At 38.5% G+C, this 21,388-nt stretch overlaps 1 protein-coding gene and 1 pseudogene across 2 annotated transcripts in view; both read left to right on the forward strand.

The window, feature by feature from the left end:
* CDKL5 (cyclin dependent kinase like 5) overlaps positions 1–21,388 on the forward strand; it is a 133,169-nt gene that overhangs the window by 43,845 nt on the left and 67,936 nt on the right. The window lies entirely within an intron of this gene.
* On the forward strand, positions 282–2,524 carry LOC118926185 (gap junction alpha-1 protein-like; annotated as a pseudogene).

Below are 21,388 nucleotides of genomic sequence, written 5' to 3' on the forward strand. Positions count from 1 at the left end.
CTTATTTCTGAAATTGGGGCATATCTTAACACTGGATAGCTTAATTGCTTTCTGAATGATAAGTAAAATAATGGTTTATCTTACAATCATGTCTTAATATAATACCAGGACTTCTAATGATCTGCTTCCCTTAGTTGATTGTGAGTTCCATAATTACAGGAATTTTATTTTAACTTGCCAGTAAGAACCAGTGCCCAGTATGGTACCTGGCATCTAGTAAGAGCTGAATAAATAGTGCTCAAATGAATATTATTATCTGTTTGAGAGATGATGGCCCTAATATGGCTGAAGATGTATCAGTCAGTATATGCATGTGAATTTTTTAATTCAGTTTTTGTGTTTGAGTCTTTATCTTTGGAGATTGCTTTATTCTGGAATTGAAGGAGGCTTTCAGATGTGTGTTTTGTTTCCCCATTTATGTAGCTTGTCCTGTTATTCTTATACATACATCCTTATTTAAGAGTATTTACTTACTATGTATGAAAGTGCATTCACATAAGCTTTCATCAGGTATCAGCTTGTCTTTCTTCCGGGGGAAGAAGAGTGAGGACGGTACCAAGGAGTGGCAGACTCTAATGTTTAATTCAACATTAGACAGTGTTGAGTGCTTGAAGTTATTTTTTCATTTTGCTTCATCCTCCAAGGAGTGCCTTCACTCGGTGTATCTACTTAACTTCTTTAAGTGAAGGAGCAGCGAACAGGCAATGTGAGTGACTGGAGTGCATCGGGGCAACTCCAAAGACAAGGTTCAGGCTTACTCCACCCCTGGAGGGAAGGTGGGGCTCTCAGTCCTTCTCATTTTCCAAATCTTGCTACTGGGGACAGCAGTTGAGTCAGCCTGGGATGATGAGCAGTTTGCCTTTCATTGAAACACTCGGCAGCCTGCTTATGAAAACATCTGCTATGATAAGTCTTTCCCAGTCTCTCACGTACATTTCTGGGCCTTGCAGATCGTATTTGTGTCTGTCCCCATACTCTTGTATCTACCGCATGTATTCTACAAGATACTAAAGGGAGAGAAGTTGAACAGGAAAGAGGAGAAACTGAAAAGTTGCCCAAACCGATGGTGTCAGCATGGAGATGCACACAGGGAATCAGAATCAGGAAGTGCAAGTATGGCACTGGAGAACACAGCAAGGTAGGAATGCAGGGGTGCTTGCTGCAAACCTATACCATTAGTGTCCTCCTCAAGTCTGTCTTTGACGTGGCCTTCCTGCAGATTCCAGTGGTATATCTGTGGATTCAGCCTGAATGCCATTCACACTGCAGACAAGACTCCTGCCCGCCTCAGGTGCACTGCTTCCCCTCTCACCCCACAGAGAAAGGCATCTTCATCTTCCTCATATTAGTGGTGTCCTTGGTGTCTCTTGCCTTGAACATCATCTTGAGCTATTCTATGTCTTATTCGAGAGCATTAAATAAAGACCATGTGAAGGATCCACAGAGTTAATCTTACCGTGGTACATCTGGTCTGCTGAGCCCCTCATCAACTATTCTCTCTCCACTACGTCCCCTCCCAGGGACAAGCTGGTTCCTGGAGACAGAAACAGTTCTTTCTGCTGCAGTTACAACAAACAAAGAAGTGAGCAAAACCGTGCTGATTACAGCAGAAAGCAAGAGCAGATGGGGCAGGCAGGAAGCACCACTTCTAACTTGCACTCACAGCCTTCTGGTTTCCCTGATGATAAGCAGAAATCTGGAGAAACCTAGTTACTGGGCACTGGCCATTGGAGACCAGCAGCCATTCTGCAGAGCCACTGGTCATGCCAGCATCAGCCTAAGGACCTAAGAGATCTAGACACATACTTGAAAGCATTATGATTTTACTTAATTGTTAAAGAGAAGGAAGGTACAGTAAGTGGAAAGTGTGCTTACATTCCAGTGGTACTCAACAACCTCAGCCTCGAGGCTTAGCAGACACACAGTAGACTACCAGGGTTCTTTGGGGGTGTCTGAGAGAGGAGGTTGAAGAGAGAGGGATTAACAGAGTACATGTTGGTATTTAAAGTGGTTGGCTCAGACAACTCGTATTCTAAATAAAAGTTATATAAGGTAATGCATAAGTAAGGGCTTTTTCTCTCTCATACTCCCCTACAACGGTTCAGTGTATGTGAAAAAGTGATAGATATTTGCAATGTATACATGGATGCAATATAAACTCATAAACTGAGATTTTAAAAATAATGCATTTTCAAATTTGAGCCTTTCTCATGGATTTTGTAGTGTGGGCCATATATTTACACTGCATAATTCTTCCTGTGAAAGTAAAACACTCCTTTTTTTCCCCTTAACTCCCTGCCCCCCTCAATGCATCCTCTTACGGATACTGGTTCTATTCATTATTATTTCTCTTCTTGTTGAAAGATGTCACGAATGATTTCCTTTTTCTGAAATGTAATCATTGATGCTTGAATGGTAGAATTTTACTACTGTAAATAGCACCCATTAATGTGAATAACTTTAGAAGAAATGCTTCGAGCTGTGCTTTTAAATGGTCTTACATAAATTTTGCAGTAACTGATAATTCTTGGGTTTATCCTACTTAATAAACCCTACTTAATAAACATTATTTCAGAACTTGTAGTATGGCAGTCTTTTGGGGGTGACCAGCCTTTTTGATGTTTGTACTAAGATTTTATTTGGAATGCCGGGGAGGTTGAAAGAGGTTTGAACGTTACTCATGTAACTAGTTTGTTTGAAATACATACTAAAGAAATATGTTTCTTCAGCTGCCTTTTTTAAAGCTCATCACAGTGATTGGTGAAAATGTTGAATTTAATGCTTTGTTCTTGTATGACAGCTACGTAAGCAGCTTTGTATACTAATTAGTTTTAACATTTCATATTAAACTTCATGTTCACCTGTATTGCATGCAGTGTTGACCTAGTCCATCATATATATACTAGAGAGTGTTCTTTTATTCAATGAAGTTTTAAGAGAGCAACCCACATGTCTGCTGCCTCTGAGAGTTTCTGGATGCATTGATCTTTCCTAGTCTTTTGTACTCTTCATTGATACATCTTAATCTAAGCAAAATACACTGGAGTCAGATTTTTTAGAAATTGAATTGTGACAATATGTTACAGAAGTTTTTAATATTCCCATCTTTGATTATATGTAATAGGACCACAGGTAATCCTACTCCTTTGAGATGTACAAAAACATGTACCTTTTTTTCTTTTAGCCAATCTACTCTTCGTCAGAAGCTTCCTTCTACCCCACAGAGCCCCAGGGGAAGGAAAAGGCAGGGACAGGTTAAACATAAGCCTGCCAATCCACAACATTTTGCTCTGACAGTTTAACAGTCTCATTTGGAAAACCCAGTCTCTTGGTTCAATGAAGAGTCAGATTTCCTTCTCACAAACCCTTTCATGAGGAATAATCACAATTATTTAATAATTGGATGTGTGTTTCTGTGGGGCACTGAGAAATTTCTAAAATCTAGGAATCAGATTGGGCACTGCCAATCTCACTTCCTGTTTCTCATTCATTTTCACATGTTGCTTGCTTGATTTTCTTTAAAATTTTAATCTTGAGATATAGTTTCACATGCATTTGTAAGAAATGATAGATTCCATATATTCTTCAACTAATTTCTCCCAATAATAACATCTTGCATAATTATTATAGAATATCATAACCAGAAAACTGACCTTGATAGACTCCATTGACCTTATTTAAATTTCACCAATTTTCCATGCAATTATTTGTGTGTGTGTGTGCATGTGTGGGCATTTGCACATTTCTATCAGTTTTGTAGATTGTTTTGGCCACCCCAGTCAAAAGATACAGAGCACTTTTATCATGAGGATCCCTTGCACTGTCTTTAATAGCCACAGCCACATCCTCCCCTTCCTGTCTCCTTCACCCTTGGCAACCACTAGTCTGTTTATCCCTATAATTCTGTCATTTCAAGAGTACTGTTTGGGTAGAATGATAGTCTATAACCTTTGAGATTGTCTTTTTTTCCCTCAGTATAACTCCTTTGAGATCCATACAAGTTTTGTGTGAACCAGTAGTTCTATTTTATTGCTGAGTAGTATTCCACAGAACAGAGGTATCACAGTTTACTAACCTTTTGGAGGGCCTTTAAGGTTGTTTCTAGTATTTGACTATTACAAATAAAGCTGCTGTGAACACTCATGAACAGGTTTTTTTGTGAACATAAGTTTTCATTTCTCTGGGAGAAATGCTCAAGAGTGTATTTGCTGAGATGTATGGTAAGTAAATGTATAGTTTTGTAAGAAACTGGCATGCCTTTTTTCCAGAGTGGTTTATATTCCCATCAGCACTGTATGAGTGATCTCATTTCTCCACATATTCACCAGCATATGGTTTTGTCACTATTTTTTGTTTTAGCCATTCTAATAGGTGTGTAAGTGAAATTTACACTTCTTTAATGGCTGGCGTTGAACATCTTTGTGCTTATTTGGAATCTGTATCCTCTTCAGTTAACTATATGTATCTTTTGTTCATTTTCTAACTGGTTATATTACTGTTGAGTTTAAGGTTTTAAAAATATAAATGATCCGGATTAAAATCCTTTGCCAGATACGTGTGAAAGTATTTTCTCCCAGCTTGGGGCTTGTCTTTTTAATCACTTAATGGGGTCTTTTCACAGAGCAGAATATTTTAATTTTAGTAAGGTCACTTATCAATTTTTCCTTTTATGGATTGTGTTCTTGATGGTAAGTTTAAGAACTCTTTGTCTAGTTCTATATCCTAAACGTTTCTCCTTTGTTTGGATTTCAAAAGGTTTTATATATTTACATTTTGCATTTAAAGTCCATGATCCATTGAGTTGTTTTTTTGTATAGGTTGTGAGATTTAGGTTGAAGGGTTTTTTTTTTGATGTTTGTTTTCCTTTTCTTGCCTATGGCTGTCCAGTTGCTCTAGCATCGTTTGTTGAAAATTCTATCCTTCCTCCAATTAATTGTTTTTACAGGCAAAAATCAGTTGGGCATATTTACATGGCTCTATTTCTGGATTGTCTGCTCTGTCCCATTGATCTGTATTTATCATTCAGCTGATTACTGTTATGGGGCTCTGTAGTAAGTTTTAACATCAGGTATAGTGATTCCACCCACTTTATTCTGTATTTTCAAAATTAGCTATTCCAGGTCATGTGCCCTTCTATTTCAGTTTTAGAATAAGCTTGCCTGAACTTGCTGCACTGATGGACAGTGACTGCACTGGGGTATGGGTGGGGACTTGATAATATGGGTAAATGTAGTAACCACATTGTTTTTTCATGTGAAACCTTCATAAGAGTGTATATCAATCATACCTTAATAAAAAATTTAAAAAAAAAAGAAAAAAGAAAAAAAGAATAAGCTTGCCTGTATCTACAAAACAATTGCTGGGATTTTGATAGGAAATGCTTTAAACCTATCAGTTTGGGGAGAATTAGCATCTTGTTGAATCTTCTAATACATGAGTACAGTATGTTTCTCTATTTAGGTTTTCTTAAGTTTTTTTCATCAGCATTTTATAATTTTCATAATACAGATACTAAACATACTTCACTAGGTTTCTGACTTTCATTTCCTTGGAGCAGTTGTAAATAGTATTTTACTTTTAATTTCTCTCTGTACTTCTCATTGCTTGTATAGAAGCATAATAGGTTCTTGTGTGTTTATCTTGTATCCTGCAACTTTGTTAAAATCTCCTACTAGTTCTAGGAGATTTTTATGGGTTCCTTGGGGTTTTCTATGTAGCCAAACATGTCATCTGCAAATAATGTCAGTTTTATTCCTTCATTTGCAATTTGTATGCTTTTTATTTCCTTTTCTTGGTGTATGACTCTGATTATAACTTTAAATCCTGTGTTAAGTAACAGTGATGAGAACAGATATTCTTGTCTTTTTCTAGGGAAGAAGACTTTCGTCTTTCACCATTAAATATGATGTTAGCTGTAGGGTTTTGTGGATATTTTATCAAGTTGGGGAATAACCTCTTTCTATTCCTAGTTTGCCAGATAGTTTTTTTTTTTAATCATGAATAGGTACTAGATTTTGTCAAGTTCTTTCACCGCATCAATTGATAATGATCATATGATTTTCTTCTTTAGCCTGTTGATAGTTTTCAGATGTTGAATCGGCCTTTGACTATCTGGAATAAATCTAACTTGGTATGAGTGTATAGTTTTTTTATACATTGCTGGATTTGATTTGCTAGTATTTTTTGTTGAGAATTTTTGTGCCTGTGTTCATAAGAGCTGTTGGTCTATAGTTGGCTTTGTCAGGTTTTGATGTCAGTGTATTAGTAGCCTTATAAAGTGAGTTGGGAAGTATTTCTTCCTCTTTTAATTTCTGGAAGAGATTGTGTAAAATCGGTGTTAATTCTTCTTTAAATGTTTGGTAGAATTCTCAAGTGAAGTTATCTGAACCTGAAGATTTCTTTTATTGGAGGCCTTTAGATTACAAATTCAGTTTAATTAATAATTATGACTTTAAATTGTTTATTTCCTCTTGGTTAAGTTTTGGTAGTTTGTGCTTTTCAAGGAATTGACCCTTTCCTTCTAAGTTGTCAAATTTATGAATAAAAAGTTTGTGGTAGTCCCTTATTATCCTTTTAATAGCTACAGGATTGTAGGGTTCTTCCTGTTTCATTCCTGATACTGATGGTGTTTGTCTTCTGCCTGTCTTTCTGTCTTTATGTCTTTATCAGTCTAACCAGAGGCTTACCAACTTTTAAAAATCTCCCTACAGAACCAGCTTTTGCTTCTTCAATTTTCTCAGTGGTTTTCCTATTTGAAATGTTGTTGATATCTGCTTTTATCTTTATTATTTCCTCCTTGCTTTGGTTTTATTATTTTTTTTCTAGTGTTGAGGTAAGAATTTAGATTATTGATTTGAGACTTTTCCTCTTTGCTAATGTGTGCATTCAGTGCTATAAATTTCTCTCTTAGTGTTGCTTTACCTGCATCCCACATATTTTTGTATAAAGTATTTTCATTAAATTTTATGAAAGTAGAATTTTCTTTGAGACTCCCTATTTTGTATGATGGCTGCTTTGAAACCCTTGTCAGATAATTCTGACTTCTTTGTGTTACCATCTCTTGATAATTGTTGAGGTTTTCCTGGATCTTAGTATGCTGAGTGATTTTCTATTGAAACCTGGACATTTTGGATATTATGTCATTACACTCTGGATCTTATTTAATTTTTTGTTTTATCTGGCCTCCTTTGACACTGCTCTGTCAAAGGGAAAAGGAAACACCAGACGGGGATGGTAGTTAATTTCCTCACTCTGCCTGAATTGACACTCACTGGGGAGGGGCTCCTTGTCACTGGTGTGGGTGAGAGTTCGACTCCCCACTAGGCGTCCACTGACTGCCCTGGGTAGGAGGGGGAGGGAGTGCTTTGTTACTGCCCCCCATGTGTCCTCCAGTGACACTACCCTGGTGGGGGTTGAACATGCTCCCCACTCTGCCTTTGCTGGTATGAATGGAGCCACACTTTTCATGTTTCATTTGCTGGAGCAGAGTGGTTATTGTCTAAAAGTTTTCTGTCTTGCTAGGCTGCTCCTTGCCTTGTCCTTTAGCTTGAGAGAGCAGGCTTTTGTTGGGGCTATTTTCTGTCTGTGCCCTTGTGTGTTTCTGGGTTACTTGTTGAAGTAATTCTGTTAGTATTGCCCTGAAATGCTTGCCAGATGATTCTAGCACCTGACTCATCTCAGTGTTGGTGTCTCTTGTCTTTTCTCATTTAAGTTGTAACTTTCATGGTCCTTGGTATGACAAGTGATTTTTTTTTTAATTGTATCCTGGTCATTTTGGACATTATGAGACTCTGGATCCTTTTAAATTATTTTTCTTTAACAGGCAGCCTCCCTGTTGAGGAATTGCTAGCTGGGTGTATATGCTCAGCTTTCCACTTGGCCCTCAGCATCACCTGTGTTCTGTGTGGCTCTTATTCCCACTGCCTCCTTACCAGCAGGTGGGGTGGATGTTCAGCTCCTCTCTTGGCCCTAAGACCTTCTCAGCGAAAGTGGGTCACTGATTCGCATTGCCTCGTAGCCTGTGCTCCATTGTGCAGACACTCCCTTGGCTGGGGGCCAGAGTACGGTTGTCTGCTTCTGCCTGAGGGGACATGGAAGGTCAGCCCGACTGCACCTGCCAGGCAGGGAATAGGAGCACTGCCTGCTTGTGCCACGCAGGGGATGGAAGATTCGCTCGCTGCTCAGCCTTGCTGACCGAGACAGCACCAGCACCAGGAGGGGCAGTCAGAGAGAGAGAGAGAGAGAGAGAGAGATTGAGGGAGAGAGAGGAGTGTTTCCCTGCTTAGCCCCACTAAACCCTTGTGGGACTGTGGGGCAGTTTTACCATTGATGTTGCCCAAAAGATTTTCTGTGGTTAGCCCATCCTTTTCCTGGTCTTTTGGCCATGGGAACAGGCCTTTCTTGGCACCTTTTTCTGTCTGCCTCTTGTTGGTTCCAGGTCGGAGCCTCCTTGCAGCACCCTGGGGGGTACATGGGAGACAGGAAACCCAGGGAACTCACTGCCGTGGTCTTCCTCAAGTCCCAGTCTCCATGCAGTCGTTGTTCTCCTTGCCACCTTGTCTTCCCGGCCTGTTTGCCTATCATACACAGGGAGTTTTAGATTTAAGCGGAAGGACCTGGGAGGAATGGGGCCATTCCATCTTTACCAAAACAAGAGGTCTCCACATAGGTGCGAAAATTCTGTGAACACTGGTTTACATGATAATAGCAGTTCATTTCTTCAAGTATACCATGTATCAGGCACAATGGTTGATTCTGGGGACTATAGATAGGACTGAGACAAAGCCCTTTACCTTCAAAGACCACACAGTTTTGTAGAGCTCAGAGACTTGTGAAAGAGATTTTAATTTGCTCTATGACATTCAGGTAGAAAACACAATTCTTTATTTTAGAAGTAAAATTAAATCTAGGTATTATTGGAACTTCTCTGCCAGCCATTGACTGATCTGAGCCTCCTTTGGTTTATGAGGCACCAGGCAAACGGGGACGGAGCCCAGGCCTTAGTGCCTTGCTGTTACCATGATTACCGTTGCTTGTTACTCGGGTCACCATTTTGGCCGTTGTTTGGCTGGCCCCAGCTCTCCAGGCTATGATGGTGCTTAGTGATCAGACTGGAGGAGTCTTCCAAGTATCACCAGTGTCTGAGGTCGTGGATACCCCTCTGCCTTATGTAGAAGCTTCAGTCCTGCAATCCTCCCAGTGAGGGAGGACCCCCCCCCGCCCGGGAGGAGCCCCCAGTCCTGGAGGAACATCAGCTGTCTTTGACATTAGCCTATTGGATGGGAAGTTTGGCTCTTCTGCCCCTGTTAGTAGAGCTGGCTTTAATAATAAGGGACTGTTAGCTCTTCTCAGGGGCAGGAGAATCCCCTTGGGGACAAACCACTTGCTCTCTGAGTTTTTCTGGTAACTTGTTTTGGTAATTTGCGAATGCCCAAAGGTAGAGCATTTTGAACTTTGTCCCTTATGATGGTAATAATAAACACTTCGCTCGTGTGCTGTTCTGAGCATTTAACTTACATCCTCTTATTCAATTCTAATAGCAGCCTCAGGAATAAGTGATTTTATTAGACCCAGTTTTCAAAAAGGAAATTGAGGCACCAGAATTCTGTTAAGTAACTTGCCTCAGGTCGCTCAGCTAATAAGCAGTGGAGGCAGGATTCAGAGCCAGGGAGTTTGACTCTAGATCTGGAGTTCTTACCTCTCTTCTTGGTGTGTGACAAACGTTGAGTTTCACTTTGCTTTATTATTATTTGTTCAAAATCAAGACTGTATCTGAAAGAAGTACTCTGGCCTTCTAAAAGGTATCAGTTAAGTAATTTCATAAAATTTAAAGAATGTTTCTAATAATAAACACTTTGTTTTCTTTCTTAGGAAACCACCACATAGATAGCTCTGGCGACAGGACTACGAAAAATAACATAACCAGTACATATCTTATATTTTTAAACCATTTGGAGTATAGTCCTCTAGAAATCAGATTTTTTTATTTGTTTCTGAGAGTAGGGAATAATGATTTTTCTAGAAATTTCTGCCATTTTGTTTTGTTGTTTAGAGCTCAAGAGAAACTTTAACCAGATTATTTTTTAATTTTATACATCTATTATTCATCACATTTCTTTATACATACGTGATATTTTCTATTGCTTTTAGGTTTCTTGTTTGAATACAGGTCATAGAATAACTAGAAGGACCTGGTTCACAAGTCGTATAAATATTATCCATGCCAATAGATTTAAATTCTACTTAGGGGCTTATTGTAGAGCAATTATAGACAAGTTCCTCTGTTCAGAAAAGATTCACGCTGCCCTTTACCTTGTTTTATTTTCACTGAAAATGTTTAAATTTTCCTGTTCATTTAAAATGTGGAATCAAGTTTCATTTACAAACATATTTTTTGTACTTGGTAGTATAATCTAATAGTTTATTCTATTCTTTATAAACAGGGTGTTGAATATAAAATTTCTGCTATGTTTTGTTAAGAGAATAATGTATAATTTCTCATAAAGTCATCCACTAATTTGCATTTTTTTCTTACCATTGGTTCTTAAATTTCCACAGGCACTTTACCCACTATGTGATTTATCTGCATCACTGTGTGATTTATCTGAAGCAGATATCTTTTTCAAATTCATACTGATTTGTCACCCATGCCAATTTAATACCTTCTTCGCTGATAACATAAAAAATCTTTGTTAGTTCTAGCTCAAGAGAAGCCATAGGATTGAGCTTTAAAACTTAAAATGAACTTATTAAGCAGACATTTGTTAAAGCCCTGCTGTCTTGAGTCCCACTGGATGTCAGGGATAAAGAACAGGAGGGGCATGATCACTGATTATAGAGGGCCTGCCTTCTAGAAGGGAAAGGCTCTGGCAGCATAGTGATTTGCCCTTGAGGAGTTCACAGGCTGTCAGAGAACGAAAATGTCAAAAAAACAAGTCATTCATTTGAAACTCAGGTAGGTGGTCCTTTTAACAAGATTATATTTCAGTCTTTATTTTCTGTTACAATAGACAGAAAATTGTTTTTATTTACCATGTAATTTACAAATCTCATTTCTATGCCCTGTGCATTCATTGCCTCACTTCTTCTTGGTCCCTGTAAGATCCCTAAGAGATGCATAGAGCAGCTGAACTGCCTGACTCAGCCAGCCCACCTTTTGGAGTGCCTTCCTGCTAGATTGTAGGGGCCTAGAGTTAGGTGAAGCATCTATAATCACAGATTTGAATTACCATATGCGGTCCAGATTTCCAGTGCAGTTGTGGTAAGAGCTTGGTTGGGGCTGTGGATAGGGTGCTAAGGACCAAAAAAGAGGAGTACACAAAACAAGCTGGGGGATCCTGCAGTGCTTCCTGAAGGAGAAAAAAGAATTGACTAGAGGTCGTGGGGTTGACTTCTTGTTATTTAAGTAACAGCTAAAACATTATCTCCCTGGGCACTCCTTCACCCAGGTGAATGCTCTTTGCAATTGCCCCGCTTTGCTTTCTTTATAGCAGTTTCCTTTACCTTCCCGTCTGTAACTCATTTACTTATTACAGGTCTCATCCCTCCGGAACGTAACTGCCGGAAGAACAGGGACCTCCTTTGTCTTGCTTCCTGTGTATCCCCAGTGCTGAGCACAGTTCCTCTCACCTTGGAGCTAGGAAAATGTTTGTTGAATAAATAAATGAATGAATGAAGACAGGACGAATGCTGGAGGCAGAGTGAGCAGATGAAAGCAAGTATATGTGAAGGTTCAGTTGAGAAACTGCAAAAATTAGGTGTGACAGGAACAGTGGTGCTTTTTCGTAAAAGTTGGGAGGTGAAGCATGGAATTAAAACTTTATCCTGGAAGCCTTGGAAAGCTGCCAGGCTGCATGATATGTAATCTTTCTGTCCTCAGTCCAGTGACTGACAGTGGAGTATGTTTGAAATATCTATTATGTGTAAAACTGATGACCTCACTGCAGCATTTGGGGAATATCACTAGGATTTCAATTTCAGCTACAGTGCTTCAGTGATATTCTTGATGTCAAGTGACCAGACACACAAGAATTTTGTTCAGATCTGTAGTGTTCCTTGGTTAATTCCCTTAGAACAGTGAACTGCTTGAGACTTAAACTCTGCAGTTGTTTCAAAGGCACAGCCACTTTTGGGTTATTGTCTGTTTTTCCTTTCTCCTCCTCCTTTTCTTTGCTTTAGCACAAGGTGGCATAAATGAGGTTGTCCCATGTCCTTTATGTGATGGTGGCAAAAAGTTCTTCCTCCATGCCTGTCCAGCCATTCACTGCAGTGGACATTCTCTTACATCCCTATATGTAAGCTAAAGCATTGGGTACTTGGCTATAAAGATAAATCTGACTTGGCTCTTTCAAGAATATTACAGGCTGCTGATGTATATTCGATACTCATCTCCTTCTGTGGTACAGAAAGTGAATCTGGTGTTTCTGCTTTTCCCCACAATGCATAATGTAAGATAGAATGAGTTTTCACTAAAAATTTAACTAGATCCTTTGATGAAGCTTTTAAAAGAAACATTGTTTCTACCTATGTTGAATATATTTTTCAGTCTTGTACATGGATATGGTTATGGCAAAAAGCAGTGACTTGGAACTTTTTTCAGAATTTGGTTGTACGATTGTTTCCCTGTCTGCTTATGTGTGAATATAGCTATCAGAAACTGCGATCACAGGGTCCCTAGAGGTAGTCCAGTTCAGTTTGAAAAGACAGTTGAGAAATTTTTCATGCCGGTACCTACCAGTGTTGCACGTCTTGGCAGTATTGTAGTAACCCTGTACCTGAGGACCTTTTGTCTTACCAGCCTAAAGATACCACACAGAGCATAATTTCAGTTGCTTTTGAAGTTTGGAATTTCCTCAGGCATGTTTCTGTCCTAAAACCCAAGCATATTTCTCTGAAAGATATTTCATATCTTTACTGAAAAAAAGTAAACTTTGGTATGTTGGCGTTCTTTACCAGATTTCCATACTTTCATTTTCTTGTTTTATAAGACAGTATAAAATTAGGGCAAAGTATTTGCCAAAAATTAAGAATTATAGATTTGATATTTTATAAACCCACATGCACAGTCTGTCAGCTTATTGGTGAATAAAAGCAAAACACACATTCTTAAGCATGATTTTATAACCATTTTTGCTATACATCCACTAACTTCAGCAGAAGATATGAGTAAATGGATCTGGTTAGGCTCTCAGGAGCTGTGAGCAGCTTGCCTCTATGGTAGCTCTGCCTTTGTTAGCTTTCTATACATTGTTTACCCACCACTGTGTCCAGCACTTGAGTGTGCTGACTTCAGTGGTATCTACATAATTTACTGGGAAACTTGGCCATGAGAAAAAGTTAGGCATAGTCAGTCCTTCCCTCGATAAAGGAATCCGTAGCAAGCTGGCTGTCTGTGACTAGTTCAACAGAACTATGGATTTTTGTCTTCATTTGGACCATGTATTTTTACATTGATCATTAGTACATTTTAATTTTAAACCTTTCTTTGTTTTTTCTTCTGTCATTATACATGAATCTCTACATATTTAACAGGGGTAATATTTCTGGAATACCTGCTGATGAGTCTTTGGTCAATAAATTGGTTTTCCTCTGCTGACCTTTTCTTCTGTCACGGCTCCAGGTAACAGAGTAGGGTGAATGCCTTTTTGTCGGGGAAATTCCTTTGAGACTTAAAGGAGAAATGAAAGATGTCTCTTCCAGGTGCAAAGGAATATGGGCTGAAGAGGCAGAGTTAAGGCAGTTAAGTCTTGACATTCCCTCCCCTCACCCCTCTCCCCACCTCAGGGAACTGAAATTCTGGGTTCAGGGAGACAGGAGGTTGAGGGCGAAGCCAAAAAATTGTGAAGAAAGCTTATGCCCCATCCTGGTCTTAGAACCCAGGGAGAAAAACTGCCTTGCAAGGCGGCCTCACCGCAGTGGAAGCTGCAGCAGCAGCGTACAGTGCAGCGTGTCGTGCTTGGAGGAGAGCAAGGATTCCCGGGCCGCCTCAGGTGGGGAGTGGCTTCCCGGAATCCCAGAGTTCCTGTACACCCTGCGTAGCTGGGTTGAGAGAACCTGTTGATGGGGATGCTGTGCTGAGGGGCAGGCTGATACCAGTACTCTAGTTGGTGGCTGGGTCATGGGTGTGAATGAGATTATGCAGTGTAGATGTCTTTGGTACCAATTACAGCTGAGGGGGAGCCAAACAACCAGGCCAGAGCTCTGGATTCTAAGATAGAAGCGCGGCCCCCACGGCATTATCAGGCTGGTGTCTGGGGTCCAGGCCTATAAGGAACCTTGTCTTGGAGACCAGAGAGCCCCAGGGGACAGCACAAAAGCCTGAGTGCATTCATCCGAGAGCCCTTCCCTTCCCATAGCCAAGTTACATAACCTCACCCACATCCCTACACCCAGCTGCCAGCCTCATAGAAGCAGGGAGAAAATGTGAGGGGAAAAACTGAGTATTTGAAAGAAACTATAAACCAGAAAGGATTGAGCTACCATACAATGCAAGTTAAAGTCAAAATCAGAGCTTAAAAATCAAGGTTAAATCAGTTATAGAAGATTAAAAAGCTACATTTTCTTTCAACATCTTAGATTTAGTCTTTGAGGATATGTTTCCAACATTTAAATTTAAATTTTGTACTCTTTGCTCACTGTTGAACACAGCTTAAGTCCAATGATTATCTGATTGAGGTTGTAGATTGCATTTGGCATGCCTAACTAATGCTGTCTTTGTCTCAATTATTTGATCGCTAGAAGTGGAATTTTCATTTTCTCATTATCTCATTGTTATAAAATAAGGTCAAAATGAAATAAAATTGTAACACAATTGTGCAATAATTGCAGTACAGACATGATGGTTGATATTACCAAGCTGAAATGCTGTCTGGCAGGCATCATACCATGTACATTTTGAAATTTCCATTCATTTGCTGACATAACACAGTCTGAGTTTGATGTACACATGGTGGTTTGACAGCATCTGTATATGATGTCTGAAAGTGTGGGTTATTTGAAAAGTAATCTAGAATTTCATATGATTTAGAAATACAGAGCTAAAATTTTTTTAAAGTTCTCCCGTCTCTTTCTATTGAAAAGAGTTGCTATTTGCTCTGTCAGAGGGATCAGTGAAAATTGTTCTTTGCATGTCACATTTTTCATCTCGTTAACTACATTTTTGAACATTTTGTTAATTACCTAATTTATAATATTAACATAGGGTAGTAAATTTATATTGGTCTATAACTATGAGGTGAATTAGTTTTGCATCATTTTAAACCAGCTTTGTTGAAGTATAATTTACATATAAGAATGTACCTTCTTACATTACTATAAAATGTACCGTTTTAAGTGTACAGTTCTGTACAAGCTAGTTTCCTTAGTCCATCATGGTTATATCCTCTGACATTATCAGCCAGTGTCCTTTCAGGTTGATACTGATCCACTAGCAGTTAACACTGAGCCATTTTAGAAGTACTTACAGAGGCTTGCTCTGTGTGGGGGTTTGTTTGCATTTCACAACTCAATATTCCTAGACTTTTATGTTCTTTATTCTTACATTTGTGGCACCCAAATGTCAGCCATCTAGGTAGCCCCAAGTCTCACAGCCTTACTGGATATGTTTACTTTTATGTTCAAATGAAAATAGTTCAAGTCTCAGCTGTGGAATTCCAGTGGCTGCCTTAAGAATGTGGCTTACATTTTCCCGAGAGCCTCTCGCTTTGATTTTCTCTTCCCACCAGGCTCATGGTCTTGTATCTCACCTCTAGAGGCCCTTCCCTTCTTCCTGTTCCACGTCAGTCCGAGCCTTACTCCTTTCTCTTCATTTTTCTAAAGCACTGCTAATACAAAGTGCCTGGATGTTTGTAGCATATTGGCACTGAGGATTTGGCGACCGCGTTCCTCTACAGTACTGCAAGCAACGCAAGTATTAGACAGTTCCCAAGTTGGGACTTTTTCTGTCATTGGGAATGTCTCACACTGCACAAATGTTAGTTATGTGACATCTCTGTTTTCATGTTACGTTTTGCCGGGCTAGAGGAAATCTTACTACTTTTGTCACAGAATGGAATGGAGGTGAAAGTGAAGGAGAACCATCTTTATTCTATTGCTTCAGGAGAGAAATCAATCAATAATAATTTTTTTAATTTAGTAAGCCTCCTTATATAACTTGATAAATATTGGCAACCTAGTAACTGCAAGCACTTGATAGTATATGCTGTGGAAGAAAATTTTAACAGAAAGAAATAACAGTTTTGCGCTGTATTTTTCAGAGTTGCAGGAGGCCAGAGTGGCCAAGTAGTAAAAGAGGTTTTTAATCAAGACAGTATAATTCCTTCAGAATTTTTAGAGCTTATTTAAATTTTTGTCTAATAAAAGACCTCTGGAGAGGACCAGGTGAAGTTTTGAAGGAGCTTATGTTTCTTTCATTATCTTCATTTTTTGAGACTTTAGAGGCAAACAGACCTATCTTAATATGTCTTTTATGGATATTTTATACTTTAAAAAAACTTGCATGTGTATATTTGTATTCTGTGTTTTTTTTTTTAAACTCCTTATATACTGAGGAATGTCATCTTTTTAAAACTATGGCAGGGAAAGGTGTTTCTCTCTGTTAAGCTGTAGTAGAATTAGTAAATGATGTGCAGAAAGGATGACCTGGTCTGGCAGGGTGTAAGTTTTGAATTGGCGATGCTGTGTAGTGAGACCTTTACACTGGATCTCCCCCTCTCTTGCTTACCACACTTTTGGATCAGTCATACATTTATTTCTCACACACATGCTTGCAGTCGAACAGTAGAGTCAAACCTTTATCAAGTGGTCACATAAATGTGTGAAGGTCTCACTTTAATAAAAATTTCGAAGTAGTTCTGCTTAGAAGGCATATGGAGCTTCCAGCCTAGTCACAGGACTGTTGGGAAGGCTTCCCTGAGGAAGTGAGGATTGAAGCGAAGCGAGGGGTTGTAGGGTTGAGTGGGGCGACGGAGGAAGGCTTTCAGGAGCAAAGTGAACTATAGCAGGTGAGATTGTGTGAGGATGGCAGGGGCGCTCAGCAAGCAAGGAAGGCCAGGGGAGAGGAAGCTGGAGGGCGTCCCAGTGGTCCCTGGGTGGACCTTGTGGGCCATGTGAGCCACATGAATGGGCTATGATAGAGTCCTTAGGGCAGGGGAGTTCGGGGAGAGTTTTAAGGGGAGTGGTGGGGCAGCAAAATCAGATTTCTGAAGGGCTTGGTTGCTGAGTGGAGGACACATTAGAAGGGTCAGCAGGCTAGGCAGTACTCCAGATGGGAATGTCCAGGGCTCAAACTGGGATGGGAGTGTTAGGTAGGGAACAGTGGATCAATTTGAAAAGTCCAACAGCATGAAGATGGATTTAGGGGTGCAGAAGGGGAGATAACAAAAGTGGTCTTAAATTTCTGGCTAGTGTTCACTGAGCTGTGGGGACAGGAGACAGGACCAGGATCAGAGCAGTAGATGAGGGAATGGTTAAATGTTTTGTCTAAATATTTTACACTCATTTACTCTCATTTTACATCTCAATAAATATTTACTGAGGACAGATCAGCCCAGAGGAGGTCTGAAGGAATTTGATGTTTCGGAGGAAATAAATGAGAAAATAGATTTTGTTATGAAATAATTTTATTACTAACTTGGCTTGAAAGCAGTTCTTTTAGGTGTGAGTCTTTCTAAGACCTTACTTCCCCCATCTTCCTTCTTGGACTTCATGCTCTCACGTTCTTGAACATGTGTTAATATTTTCATAAGACTGTCTTCTTTTTAGAGACTGAGCATGAAGTAAATTCATTATGAGTTTTCCTTGTAAAGCTTTCTAAAATGTAAGAGTTTTCTTGAAGTACTCTTAGCACACAAATTATGAACAATTTGCAGTTTACCAAATTTCCTGTGATAGTATCCCCATAATGAGGACCTTTTTAACAAGTTTGCTAGCTCTTGGTGTAGACTTTGTGTGACTCTGCTAAACTGTTTTTGGCCAAATGAAAACATTGCTAAATTTTTAATTAAAAAAGTAAGTAATATATTTTTTATAAATAAATAAGTAACCGGGATGTAATGTATAGCATAAGGAATATAGTCAAAATATTGTAACAACTTGGTATGGTGATAGCTGGTACCTAGAATTATCATGTATATAAATGTTGAATCACTGTGTTGTACACCTGAAACTAATGTAATGTAATACTGTGTGTCAACTACCCTTCAATAAAAAATATATATATATATATATTTTTTTTTTTTATGTATCTTTTGGTATGTCTGATCATGTAATGTTTAATGATTAGAGCCGTATTACAGAAGTTAACTATAGAAGTAATGGCTTTATGACAGTGAGCTATATGTAGACTATTTAGTGCTCTGTTGAATAGCTTTAATAATTTGTGAAGAATTAGTCTTTTAATCACTTCATTTTCAACTAAAATTTCTTTTCACAGTATAATAGTCTTTCAAAAGACTTACCTGATGTCAACAAGTAGCCTCTCTTTTAAAGAGGAGTGTTTACAATGGAATACCACAAAACAGTTTAAATGACTAAATCAGAGCAGGGTTTCTCAACATCAGCACTTTTGACACTGGGGGCCAGGTAATTCTTTGTCCTAGGGACTGTCCTTTGCACTGTGGGATGTTTGCCATGCCTGGTCTCTACCCATTAGATGCCACAAGCCCCCTACCGCATTGTAAAAGCCTGAAGTGTCTCCAGACATTGCCAGGTGTCCCCTGGGGGCACAGTCATCCCCAGTTGAGAGCCACTGAACTAGATTTATTTTTAAATCTCAGATATACACTGTAGTGCTTACAAACAAAAGGCTATTACAAAAAGATAAAGACAATAATACGCCAGTCACATGATTCTCAGTATGCAAAACAGTTGTAAAGTGGCTTATGGATAAATACACTTGTAGTAATAAAAATGTGCGTGGAAACAGTACTACCAACTTCAGGATAAAAGCAACCTCTCAGGAGAGAAGGAATGAGAATGAATGAAGATATATTTATGACATTTTACATTTCAGAAAGAGATCAGAAGCAAATAAACCAAGATACTATCAACTCAAATCTGAGAAGGCTATACAATTTTTCTGTATCTTTACACAATCAACTTGTTTGAACTCCTGTGGCATATCATGTAACATTATTGCACATTTTAACATCTGTCAGGAATGTTAACTTATTGTCATGCACTGATACACACACCAGGGTATAAGCTTCTATGTATGTGAGATACTTCATTTACTCACCCATGTCAAACCTAGGATGTCGCATAAAACCTCACACAAAGCAGGGGCCCAGTAGACACTTCTGAGCTGACTGACTGAAATGCTCCTCTTCTTTGCTATAGTTTGTTTTCCTTGTTGATTTGGTCTGAAATACTTAAATTTAGTTAGTCTAACTTTCAGTATTGGCAAACTGTGGTAGTTTATAAGTAGTAAATAAATTACAGAAGTAAACATTTCTAAGGGATTTCTTGGAAAACTGTACAGTTCTTATCACTGCATATCTTGGGTTATATTTTGTGTTTCTAATGTAGTTGGCAAACACATATTTGCTCCATTGTATCTAAGTGGAATGTGTGCCATGCTTGAATTTACTCACATTTTATAGTTTTGTTTATAGTGTAAAAATAACTTTAGTTGTCAAAGTTATTTTAGAAGGTTTCTGTGAAATAAGAACAAAGATAGAGATGAAAATAATGAAATATTTGCACATACTTTTAGGTCTATAAATATTATAGCAGACATTATTAGAAAATTATTTGAAAATTTTTGTTGGTGCTAAATACATTTTTTAGAAGAACTTAGAAATAATGATGGCCTCTCTGGTGGTATGCATATAGGTGTTTCAGAATATATCCTTTTTAACAACAAAGCTTATGTACATGGCTTGCAAAGGCAGGATAGTAGGGCCTTGGATGAGAAATGGCCTCCAGAACCTGTCTTCCCTGGGTTTAAAATTTTAGCTATGTAATCTTGGGGAAATTAAATAACCTCATTAAAACTCAGTATATCCTCATCTGTTAAAATGAGTATGATGGTAAGATTCACCTCAGAGTGTTGATTTGAGGATTAAACGAGATAATATATGAGAAGCGCTTAGCACAGGGCCTGGCACAAAAGTATTTAAAATTAATAATCTAAAATAAAGCCTCCTTTTTCAGGTACCATATCGGTCCTTAAGGTAATAGTGTCTGTGCAGGGTTTTGCTTTAGCTAAAGGAGCGTGTCAGTGTGCGAAAACACGCAGACAGTTGGGATATTTGCATACAAAATGCGATTGAAATATTGTAAAATGCGTTAGCTGTCAAGTTGTGTTTCCTGCTATTTGGATGAAGAAGTAAAGAATTTCTCCCAAGGAAGGGCTTCCTCAGAGGGTAATTAGAGAATGAATTGTAGAGTATAATATAACCTTTGGAATGGTTTAATCCGTGAATACTGGAGTACAATAAAGTCAATATTTTTTCTGTTCTGTTTCATAATGTATGTTGGATATTTTAAATAACAGAGCAAAATATTTAAAATAGTGGCTCCTGCTACTTCCTCATATAGTATGATTGGTTTAGAGAATTCCTTGTTCCAGAACATAAATAAATCAAGCTATATGGCTGCATTTAAAATAATTCAGTACATTTTATGATTGTTAATATTGATTAGTTGCTTTACTAACATCTTCAGAAGGGACAGTTGATTCTGGAATAAACCAATGACTCATGAGCTTTAAACAGTCAGTAGCAGGAGTGAATTTTGGTTACAATTCTGTGTCCAGTAAGGTTGTTTGGTGATTGAGGCATGATTTGTATGGGGTGGAAATCTTGAGATAGTGGACGAAACATAGGCCCGTCAGGTTTTTTCAATTTGTCACTACTCATAAAATTTATTTTTCATGTGCTTTCTAATTTTCTTTTAGCTGAGGAGATTATTCTAGAAAATGTTAAATGCCTAGATAGCTTGTTCACTCATTGAGATAGCAGTAAATTCAGGAACCTCTATCTATTTGCATTCCAAGGTAGTATAATTCCAGTTTTGAGGCAAAATTAAGGGTGTGATATGGAATTACCATTAATGGTTTACTTATATATTTTATCACATCCTTTGTTGTTTAAAACAGCAGCTTTTAACTAGCTCATTGTTTAAACAAAGTAAGACTCTGAAACAAGTAGCAAATTATGCCTGTCATGCTCCCTACAGCTGGTAACATTCTGTTGCAGACATTGTGGGGGCAATGCTTTTGTGAATAAATTGAATTTAAAACACAGTCCTTCCGAGTTATTTTTCGTATATTTTTATTCTTTGTCTACACCTGTATTATGTGTAGCATCCAGGGTGGTGGTAGTATAAGTAATAAAAGTTGGTGTATCACCCCCTCCCTCTCCGTTAAATACCATGAAGATATTTAAAA

The sequence above is a fragment of the Manis pentadactyla genome, chromosome X (assembly GCF_030020395.1).
Source record: "Manis pentadactyla isolate mManPen7 chromosome X, mManPen7.hap1, whole genome shotgun sequence".
NCBI classification, from domain to species: Eukaryota; Metazoa; Chordata; class Mammalia; order Pholidota; family Manidae; genus Manis; species Manis pentadactyla.